Source organism: Euphorbia lathyris, chromosome 6, assembly GCF_963576675.1.
Source record: "Euphorbia lathyris chromosome 6, ddEupLath1.1, whole genome shotgun sequence".
Taxonomy (NCBI): domain Eukaryota; kingdom Viridiplantae; phylum Streptophyta; class Magnoliopsida; order Malpighiales; family Euphorbiaceae; genus Euphorbia; species Euphorbia lathyris.
The window spans coordinates 66,712,815-66,724,996 of NC_088915.1; positions in this window are offsets into that span (position 1 = coordinate 66,712,815).

The following is a 12,182-nucleotide window of genomic DNA, read 5'->3' on the forward strand; positions in this document are numbered from 1 at the left end:
GTAGAGTTTTAAGTGTTTGGTTAATGATCTCATTTTTGTCTTTTACACCTAAAAAGTAGCACTTTACAAAAATAGGAAATCCTTGTTTTTTTGAAAAAGCAAACGGCAAAATGTAACAACAAACAACAATAAAAACAAACGGACCCTTAAAAGTTATACTATAAAAATGAACAAAGTTTAGCATGGTGTAATTTACCCGTAACTTTATGCTACCTGAATTTGTTTTAAATGACATATTCTCCTAATCAGTTAACAGATTTTTTTGTTCCACCATAGACTTATGAGATTAAACATCTTACTTTAAATAAGTGGAGAGAAAAATCAATATGTGAAGTTCAATAACTCATGCATTAAGCTTAATATATTATCATTATTATTATGTGGTGGACATTGAGATAGTAATGATGATATGGACATTTGAAATAAAGACAAAATAGTAGGAAATGATTGTAAGAAAAAACAAAAAAGTGAAATTGAAATAATTTAGAGAAGAGATTGATGGATGGGTGGAGACATAGAAAGCAATGGATGTTGCTTGTGTTAGAATCCTTTCTTATTCACAATATGGTGTCTTTGTGATGGCGTGACTCTCTCCCTCTTTTCATTTCTCACTTTATTGACCTTAAATCCTTACGTCATCTCCAACCGTGTTCTCTATTTAGCATACTCTATCTTCATTTTTCTCTACTCTATCTTTAAATATAGAGTTGCTACAGTGAAAGTTCTCCAACCATATACTCTATTTTACCTACTCTTTAAAACTTTTATTATTATTATATCCATTTTTCACATAACAATTTTTTTTAATAAACATAACATTTATATCCTTTATATTATTAATCAAAATATATCCATTTATTAATTTTTATCATGTTTTATAATTTAATATTTTTATTTTAAACTAAATAATTAAATGATAATTATTAAAATCAATAATTAATAATTCAATTAATTATTATTATTATTAATTTGAAATATAATTTTATAAAATTTGAAAAAATATAAAATTTAACACGAACAAAGAAATACATTAAAAAAATTAAAACATTGCAATAACACTAAAGAGAAATTACATTAAAAAAACTAAAACAATAAAAAACACTAAAGGAAAGTACATTAATCTAATACAACACACATAAACTAAAAAACACAGTAATCCCTCATATCAATCCCAACAGACTGCTCGGTCTCAAAAATCTCTACAGCTTCATGGATTGTATCGATATAATCAGATGGAAGACTTGCCCATGGTGTTTCAGCACGTCCCCGTATTTCACTGCAATTGTTTTTCTGCGCACTTGCTCGTTGGAGAGAAATAGATGCACCACGAAGAGATTGGCAATTTGCACATAAAGAAGTTGGACAAGCACCATGAAGCTCATGAAATGCAGTAGACGGTGTCATTTTCAGAAAAAATATTACAGAAATATTTTTCCTTTGTGTATAGTTTGCTCTAAAAACCCTCGTGTTTTCAAACAACAATCGAGAAAAATACGCATTCCATGCATCAAGTGGCATAAACCATTTCATAAATGTTTATACGTTAGCAGGAATAGTACCCCCACATAGACCATCACGCCATTCAGATAAAGAAAATTTCATTGGTATGTAATGCATGTAGCATAAGAACCAACACATATGCATTGAGCTCCTGGGGAACTCTCCCCTTATTAGAAGTTTGAAACTGATATAGATTGATATCGACTGAAGGTTTTAATCGTAAACCAACAAAGAATACAAACTTCTCTAGCTAAACTAGAAGGTTGAGTAAACCCAAGGATTGATAATCCAAGTTCCAATGGAGGCTTTTAGTTTTTAATTCATTCAAAGTTGAGGAACATTACAAAGAGGAGGGTTTAAATACTCTCCAAAATAACAAGGATAAAGACCAAAAACCCATGAATAGGGTTTTGGGCAAAGTATGTGCATAAGGGTAGAGTAGGCAAGGGAAGAGTTCATGGCAGTTTAGTAATAAGGGTTGGATGGCAAAACAGTAATTAAACATCAGCAGCAATGGTCCCCCCCCCTTGGTAAGAACTTGGGGAGGAACTATTCTCCCAATCGAGTACGCTCCGCGTCCAGGCGTCACGCCCCGCGTGTTGGAGTCTCTGGGCTTGGAAACGCGCGATGAGGCTCCCTATGCGTGGCGCCTTCGGGGCCGTGCCCCGCGTGGTTTAACACATGAACTTGGGGCTCTGCGGCTTGGCCTTTACGTGTGGCGTCCTAGGCAGGCGCCCCGCGTGCTGGACTTTCTGATCTGATTCTTGCTCGAAGCTGCCCTCTACGCTCCGCGTGCTAGTGGTAACGCCCCGCGTCCCCGAGTGCCTTGGCCCTCCTTCTAGAACAGAGCTCCCCACGCCTTGTGTCTTGTTCGGCACACCCCGCGTGCTCTCTGGCTTATCTTGGCTTCCGTCCTCCTTGGAGGGATTCTCTCGTTTTCCGCCTCGTAGTTCCGGGCTCGGGCTTAGGGCAAGGATGCCCTCATCATTCTCCCCTTCTTTGGAAGAGTCGGACTCCGTCTCGGGTACCTTAGTTGGCAACGATCCATCCGGCTTCCACAAGCTCAAATCCTGCACGTTAAAAGAAGAAGACATTTTCCCAAGCCAATTGGGGAGGGTTAGTTGGTAAGCATTGGCACTAATTTTCTTCGTAACCCGGTAGGGGCCATACTTCCTCGGCCTCAACTTGCTACTCGGGGCATGCATGAGCCGCTCCTTGCCCAAGTACACCATTACCTCATCCCCAACTTCAAACTGTATGTCTCTCCGGTGCTCATCAACTTTGGCCTTAATTTTGCTATTTTTCTCCTCAATGCTATGTCGGACTTCTTGGTGCATTCGATGGTAGTCGTTGGCTAGGTTGTGGGCGGCTACACTTTTCTTCTCCCCCTTGGGAACCTCGCCCAAATCAAGTGAGTGGTTGGGTGCCTTGGTGTATACTATCTCGAAAGGGGACTTCCCGGTAGTTGAACTCACGGCAGAGTTGTAGGTAAACTCGGCTTGGGCGAGTACATAATCCCACATCTTGGGTTTGTCTCGACATTTGCTTCTCAATAGATTTCCCAATGTCCGTTTGACTACTTCGGTCTGTCCATCCGTTTGGCGGTGGGCCATGGTGCTAAACTTCAATATGGTTCCAAGAATGGCCCAAAGAGTCCGCCAAAGTGGCTTACAAACTTCGTGTCCCTATCCGACACTATGCTCTTCGGAACCCCATGTAGCCTCACTACCTCACGGAAGAACAACTTGGCGATGGCGGTGGCGTCATTAGTCTTCCTACACGGGATGAAGTGGGCCATCTTCGAGAATCTATCCACCACCACAAAGATGGAGTCCATACCCCGTTGAGTCCTTGGCAACCCCAACACAAAGTCCATGGAGAGATCTTCCCAAATGGTATCCGGTATTGGAAGATGCATGCGTAGTCCGGCATTAGTAGCATGCCCCTTGGATGATTGGCACTCCTCACATTGCTCCACGATGTATGCCACGTCCCTTCTTACTCTAGGCCAATAGTAACGGGAGCTAACCGCTTCAAAGGTTTTGTCTCTTCCAAAGTGTCCCCCCAACACCCCTTCGTGTAACTCTCGAATCACTCTTTCCCGTATGGATGTGTTTGGAAGGCACAATTGGCTACCCCTCATGAGAAACCCATCCACTAATTGATACCCACTCTCTTCGGTACCTCTCCTACATTTCTCCCACTCAAGCCCAAAGTCCGGATCCGCCTCATATTCTTCCTTGATGTGCTCAAAATCCACTAACTCCAAAGCCACTGTTTTCAAGAGGGCTATCATACGGCTCAAGGCATCCGCCACTTTGTTTTGTTGACCCGCTTTGTGAACAAGTTGATAAGGGAACTTATCCACGAAAGCAGACCATCTAGTATGCATGGAGCTCCGGAGTTGCTTTTGACTTCCCAAGTATTTGAGGGCTTGGTAGTCGGTGTACAACATAAACTCTTTCTCGATGAGATAGTGCTCCCATGTCTTGAGAGCCCGCACTATCGTATAAAACTCCTTGTCATAGGTGGCCCACTTCTGTCTTGACTCACACAATTTCTCACTGAAATAAGCTATGGGCCTCTTCTCTTGCATTAATACACCCCCAACTCCTACTCCACTTGCATCACACTCAACTTCGAAAAGCTTATCAAAATCTGGAAATGCTAAAACCGGAGCGGTATTTAGCTTTTCCTTTATCAAGGCGAAGCTGCTCTCTTGTTCATCTCCCCACTTGAAACCTCTACCCTTCTTCAAACACTCGGTCATGGGGGCCACAATAGTACTGAAATTCCGGATGAACCGTCTGTAGAAAGTAGCCAACCCATGAAAGCTCCTAATGTCCCCAACGGTCTTCGGAGTCGGCCACTCCCGAATTGCTCTAACTTTCTCTTCATCAACCCGGATACCACTCCCACTGACCATATACCCGAGGAACACCAAGCTTTCCATCACAAAGTCACACTTTTTAGTGTTGGCAAAGAGTTGGTTCTCCCGAAGCAAAACTAGTACGGTCCTCAAGTGCTCCACATGTTCTTCCAATGTCTTACTATGGATGAGGATGTCGTCAAAGTAGACCACCACAAACTTCCCAATCACCGGACGCAATACCTGATTCATCAATCTCATAAACGTACTTGGTGCATTGGTCATCCCGAATGGCATAACTAGCCACTCATACAACCCATCACGCGTCTTAAACGCCGTCTTCCATTCATCTCCCGCCTTGATCCGGATTTGGTGGTACCCACTCCTCAAATCAATCTTGGAAAAGACCTTGGATCCACTCAATTGATCAAGCATGTCATCAACTCGGGGAATTGGAAACTTGTACCGGATAGTGATCTTGTTGATGGCCCGGGTGTCCACACACATCCTCCACGACCCATCTTTCTTAGGCGTCAACAAAGTCGGGACCGCACATGGACTCATGCTCTCCCTAACATAGCCCATTCTGATCAGCTCTTCCACCTTCCCCTTCATTACTTCACTCTCTTTGGGACTCATTCGATAATGAGGAATACTAGGCAAACTAGCTCCCGTCACAAGATCTATATGGTGTTGGATGTCCCGTAGGGGTGGTAGCCCATATGGTAACTCTTCTGGAAACACATCTGGTAAATCAAGCAAAGTAGCTAGATAGGCAGGGGTTATTGTGATTTTCTGACCTTTGACTATAGTCTCCAAGTAGTCAGCATCATCCTCATCAACAAGCATGTTAGAGTAAAATTCTCTAACCAACCTGGGGTACGTTTTTCCGGCGAGTGAGAAGAGACCGGTCCATTTGTTCTTCTCGATCCAGTCGCAGAACGGTTTCTCTGAAGTGACGAAACCTGGAGAGAACCATCTACATTTCAATACTTCCAAGTTATTGACCTTTTTATGGACCTTGATCATATTCCTTTCGATTTGCCTCGAAGAACCAGCGGGGTAAGCTTGAGTGGGTTTGCTAGAGGTTTGGCCAGGCTGAGTGGTGAGGTTAGGGATTTCGTTCTTGCCAGAAGCCATTGTTACCGAGGAAGGTTTTTAAGATTTAGGGAGAGAGGAGAATTCGATTTCAGAGGATGGTAAGCGTAAAGAGGAATGAGTGGGGATCCTTCCGTTACTTATAGAGTTTTTAGTCATTAATGAACTAGCCGTTTTCATCTTGGGACTTTAATCGACAAAGATTCTGCCATTTATGATAGGTTTGGCGCATGGGTATTCATCATTACTTGCATTTTCCTAGGTATGATTTGTTACACGTGTCATTTCTTATCGGTGCAAGTGGCATTTACTCAGTTTGCCAGAATATGAATCGTTTATGATACTGAGTATTTAATTCTACGTAGATGGATTTCCTATTTCTTAGTAACTCAACATACGTTCATCACACAACATGTACATTCACTCAGCATAAGGTGATTACTCAATATGTCTATTTACTCAGCACAGAATATTTACTCAGCATTTGTATCTACTCAGCATAGACTATTAAGCTCAATGTGCAGTAGTTACTAGATTGATATCAGTCAGCATGACAATCACTCAACATTTATTCAAGTACTTAGAATTATTGAAGAGGATTAGACATACCGATAGCTTCCATTAGTATGTTAAATTGTTCACGAGCCAAAGGCTTGGTGAAGATATTTGCAAGCTGTTCATTTGTTGGTACATAAGTCAGCTTGATCTCACTCTTTAGTACGTGATCTCTGATGAAGTGATGCCTTATGCTGACATGCTTCATCCTGTTGTGTTGAATAGGATTCATGGATAGATCAATGGCACTTTTGTTGTCACATTTGATCTCTATTGTCTCAGTTCTTACTCCATAATCCTCAAGCTGTTGCTTTATCCATAGGACTTGAGCAACACAGCTTCTAGCAGCAACGTACTCAGCTTCAGTTGTAGACAGAGCAACTGATGACTGTTTCTTGCTGAACCAAGATACTAGACAGCTTCCAAGGAAATGGCATCCCCCTGAAGTACTCTTATGTTCTAGCTTATCCCATCCATAGTCACCATCAATGTGTCCTATGAGTGTGAAGTCATTTGAGACTGGATACCATAAACCTGAATCAACTGAGCTCTGCAAATATCTAAAAATTCTTTTTACAGTAATTAAGTGAGATTCCCTTGGGTCAGCTTGATATCTTGCACAATAACATACTGAGTACTGTGTATCAGGTCTACTAGCAGTGAGATAAAGTAAGGAGCCTATCATACCTCGATAAAGTTTACTATCTATTGACTTACTTTTCTTATCTTTACATAGGACAGTATCAGTACCCATAGGGGTTGATATGGGCTTACAATCTTCCATATCAAATTTCTTTAACATCTCCTTGGTGTACTTGGACTGACTAATGAAGATGTCGTTCTTACCTTGCTTGATTTGAAGTCCAAGGAAGAAGCTGAGTTCTCCCATCATAGACATTTCGAACTCAGTCTGCATCTGTTTGCTAAACTCTTGACACAAAGATTCGTCAGTAGCACCAAATATTATGTCATCTACATAGATTTGTGCAAGTAAGGTGTGTTTACCCTTTTTCTTAATGAACAAGGTTGTGTCAGCTTTTCCTCTGACATAATTCCTGGTCAGCAGGAAGTTGGTCAACCTTTCATACCAAGCTCTTGGAGCTTGCTTCAAGCCATATAAGGCCTTCTTGAGTTTATAAACGTGGTTTGGAAACTTTGGATCTTCAAAACCAGGAGGTTGATTAACATATACCTCTTCGTTTATAAAACCATTAAGAAATGCACTTTTAACATCCATTTGATACAATTTAAAGTTCATGAAACTGGCATATGCACACAATATACGTATAACTTCTAGCCTAGCAACTGGTGCAAAGGTTTCACCATAATCAATGCCCTCTTGCTGACTATAGCCTTGGGCTACAAGTCGAGCTTTGTTCCTGATTACATTTCCATGCTCATCTAGTTTGTTTCTAAAAACCCACTTAGTTCCTATGGATTTCTGATTCCTAGGTTTAGGTACTAAATCCCATACCTCATTTCTTGTGAATTGGTCAAGCTTTTCTTGCATAGCGTTGATCCAATACTCATCATGCTCAGCATCAGCAAAGTTCTTTGGTTCATGAACTGATACGAAAGCGATGTTGCTAAGAAACTTCCTAAGCTCATCTCTAGTCATTACTTTGTTGTTTGCATCATCAAGGATGGACTCTTCTGAATGTCCTTTTGGAATTTTTATCTCCTTGGGTAATGTTGAGTTGTTTGGAACAGGTGTTTCTACAATCTCTGCAGGGACATATTGGTCAGAAAAGGTAATTTCAGTTTCGATTTTACCTTTGGTCAGTTCTTGTACTGGTGACCCAGCATGTCCATTCTGGTCAGCAGGAGCTGAGTTGGGTTCTTCCTCTGTGTGTTGAGTTGTTCTTCCTGCAGGGTCAGTTTCATCGAAATCTACATGGACTGACTTTTCCACTACCTGAGTCCTTTTATTATAAATTCTATATGCTTTACTGTTTGTTGAGTATCCCAAAAAGATCGTTTCGTCAGCTTTGGCATCAAACTTTGCCAGATTATCCTTAGTGTTGAGTATAAAGCATTTACACCCAAAGGCACGAAAGTATCCAATATTGGGCTTTCGTCCTTTCCAAAGTTCGTAAGGGGTTTGCTTTAATATAGGTCTTACCAATGCCCAATTCAATATATAACATGTTGTATTGACAGCTTCTCCCCAAAAATACTTTGGAAGCCTATTTTCACTCAGCATTGTCCTAGCAATTTCTACTATTGTCCTATTCTTCCTTTCAACAACTCCATTCTGTTGAGGAGTTCTAGGGGCAGAGAAATTGTGGTCAATACCATTAGTTTCACAGAATTCATCAAACAATTGGTTTTTGAATTCTCCACCATTATCACTTCTAATGTGAGCTACTCCTAGGTCTTTGTCATTTTCAAGCCTTTTGACTAATGTGGTAAACATCTCAAATGTTTCATCTTTGCTACTCAACAAGAGGGCCCAAGTATACCTAGAGAAATCATCTACAATAACTAAGGAAAATTTCTTACCTCCCATGCTGAGTGGCTGGATAGGTCCGAAAAGATCCAAATGTAGTAATTCCAATGGTCTTTTGGTTGAGACAACCTTTTTGCTATGAAATGACTTTTTAATTTGTTTACCTTGCTGACAAGCATTACAAAGTTGATCTTTTTCATATTTTAATTTGGGTAATCCCTCAACTAATTGCTTTCTAGCTAGTTTGGCAAGGAGGTCCATGCTGACATGCCCAAGTCTCCTATGCTATAGCCAGGAGTTGTCCTCTTTTGACACTAAGCATATACTTTTTGAAAATTGTTTTTCCAAACTCAACATGTAAACATTTTCTACACGAGGGGCTGTTAAAATCAAATCATTTGTTTTTCCCTCGAGTATCTGACACTTAGTATCATCAAATATAACATTCCTTCCACTCTTGCAAAGCTGAGCTACGCTTAGAAGATTATATTTGAGACCTTTAACTAAGGAGACTGACTCAATTTTAGGGTTACCTCCGATAGTTCCTGAGCCAACTATATTGCCCTTCTTGTTGTCTCCAAAGCTTACACTACCTCCTCGTTTAAGCTCTAATGTGATGAACTGAGTTTCATCACCTGTCATGTGTCTTGAGCATGTGCTGTCTATATACCAGAGTTTTGATTTCTCCACGCATGTCAAGCTGACCTGCATTTTAAACTATTCGTGTTTAGGTACCCAATTCTTTTTGGGTCCTTTCTTGTTAGTGTAAACAGGTGCAAAGTCATATTTTAACTTGTGACGACATACTTTTGTAGTATGGCCACTTTTACCACAAAAGCCACACATAGTTACCCTTTGAGGGTGATATTGAGTGTGGTCATCATTGTTCTGCTGAGCATGCCAGCATACTTTGGTAGTATGACCTTTCTTACCACAGAAGTCATATTGGACAGTCTGTTTGTTATGCCAGCACACAGCTTTTGTGTGTCCTTTCTTCCCACAACAGCTACATTGAGTAAACTGTTTATGATGACCAGTACTTGAGTACTCAGCATGGGGTTTATTCTTAGTTGAACCTTTTATTTGGTTCTGTAAAGTTGTGACATCCTTTCTAAGTTTCTTTGACTCAGTTTGAACCTCCATGACAAACTTACGTAAGATTTGCATGTTCGTATGTATATCTGAGTTGTCCTGGAGGAGATATCGGAGGTCACTCAGCTTGACCTCCTCAATCTCGTCACAGCGCCTGTTGAGTGCCTTAATCCTTTTGTTACACTTCTTAGTTAGTGTATATAAGTCACTCAGGGCATTTACCATTTCGTTTCTAAGCAAAAGTAAGGATGTTACCTCATTGTTGTTTTCCTCCTGCTCAGAATCTCCAGAGAGGTCAGCTTGCTCAGATTGAGATCGGTCAGCTCCATCATCTGCCATGAAACATATGTTGGCTGTTTCATTTTGCTCAGCTTCAGATGATGTTGACTCATCACTGTCACTCCACGTGGCCACCATTTCCTTTTTGCTTCCATTCTTATCTTTCTTCAGATTAGGACAGCTTGACTTAATATGCCCAGTTTGATGGCATTCATAACATGTGACAGGCTTGGAGCTGTCCTTTTTGTGTCTGGTGTCACTGGACTCAGCTTTATATCTGTCTCCTCTCTTGTATGGCCGCTTACTATTTCTTTCATTTCTTCTGAACAGTTTTTTCATTTTTCTAGTAAACATGGCCATTTCCTCATCATCAGTTGACTCACCTTCTGTGGAGTCAGCTTTCATCACTAGTGATTTCTGTTTCTTATCCTCAAATTTTTCTTTAGCTTCAAAGTTTTTCATGGAGATTTCATGGGTCAGCAAGGAACCGATCAGCTCATCATATTTGTATGTGGTCAGGTCCTGAGCTTCCTCTACAGTTGTCTTCTTGGCTTGCCAGCTTTTGGAAAGACTTCGTAAGATCTTCTTCACTTGTTCTTCTTCAGTGAAATTCTTACCGAGTCTTTTAAGCTCATTTATTATATTGGTGAACCTGGCATTCATTGCTGAGATGTCCTCATTGTCAGTCATCTCGAATAGCTCATACAATCGCATATGTTGGTTCACTTTGGATTCCTTGACCTTGCTGGTGCCTTCATAAGTTACTTCCAGCTTTTTCCAGATCTCCTGTGCTGACTCACAACCTGAAATCTTATTGTATTCTGCAGCATCTAGAGCACAGTGAAGCATATTGATAGCCGAAGCATTATTTTGTAATTTTCTGAGGTCATCCTCTGTCCACTTAGTTTCACTATTAATAACTTTCTCATTATCAACAGTTTTATAAGGTACATGTGGACCTTAAACTATTGCAAGCCATGCACTCATGTTTGTGGCTTGAATAAAGTTCTTCATCCTATTCTTCCAGAATGTATAATTAGATCCAAAGAATAGGGGAGGTCTAGTGATTGATAATCCCTCAGGGAGTATCTGTGTTGTTTGGTTTCCTGGGAGGAAACGAGTGCTGTTCTCACCCATTTTTCGGGATCAGCTCAAGATTGTTAGATCTTTGAGTAGTGAGCTTAGGCTCTGATACCACTTGTTGGTCCCTAGTAATTAGTTCCAAGGGGGGTTAGGAACTAATGTAACTTTTTCGCTTTTAATTATGCTGACTTAATGTTATTTTAAGAGTTTGATAACTCAGCGTGTTGGTCAGCATGGGTGTTTGATTAGTCAGACAGTTTTAGTTCTATGCTGACTAAGACTGCTTGACTTGAGAGTTGGGAATTGACACTTGAAAGGTCAGCTTCCAACTTAACACTCAGATTTACTCAGTTTCAGTTTTAACAATTTATAAGCTAAGTAAATACAACAAGCAACACATACACACACACACACACACACACATATATATATATATATATATATATATATATATATATAGAGAGAGAGAGAGAGAGTTTATAAGTTACTCAGCACGACTTATCCTGGTTCGGCCTCTCTGCCTACGTCCAGTCCCCAGTTCCTCCTGGGATTTTCAATCCAATACTGAGCTCTTTCAAGGTAGAGCACAAACCCTTTAGAAGGCAGTGAGTATGCAAGAGTACGTCCTCTATTCGTCTACTCAGCTCCTACTAAGTACTACAACCCAGCACTTAGATTTTTCTACCACTGAATACTTACAACCAAGTACTCAGCTCAACACTCTCAATATTCCTATTGATCACACACTTGTTCTTTTTCAACTAAAGAACACCTTAGATGATTACAAAACAATCAATCTAGCATTTACACAGAGAATAGAAAAATTGGTGTAAGATCTTTTTGTATTTGAGTGCTTTCAGAATTTTCTCTCCTATATTTTTCTTTTTATGCTTAAGCAAATGATCCAAGAACTCTCATTGTCCTTTTATAGATGAATTTCTGAAGATTGCATCATTTTGAATTGGTTTAGCCGTTGTGTCCAAAACGGCTCTTTTAGGAGACAACTTCTGGTCAGCTTCAGACTGTTCCGCCATTCCCTTCTTCTGTTTTCTCCAGGCGTCAGGTTTTGTCTTCTTGCATCAGACTTGTCTTTTTGTGCCAGTTGTCTTTTACCAATAATCCACAGACCCATGATTCTTGGAATTAGTCTTCTGTGTGCTTTCGAGGCTTCAATTATTGGTGCAGAAGATTGGCAGACTTTGTCCTTTAGTGAACAGATATTTCATGCTGTCCTGACTGTTACTCAGCTTCATCCGT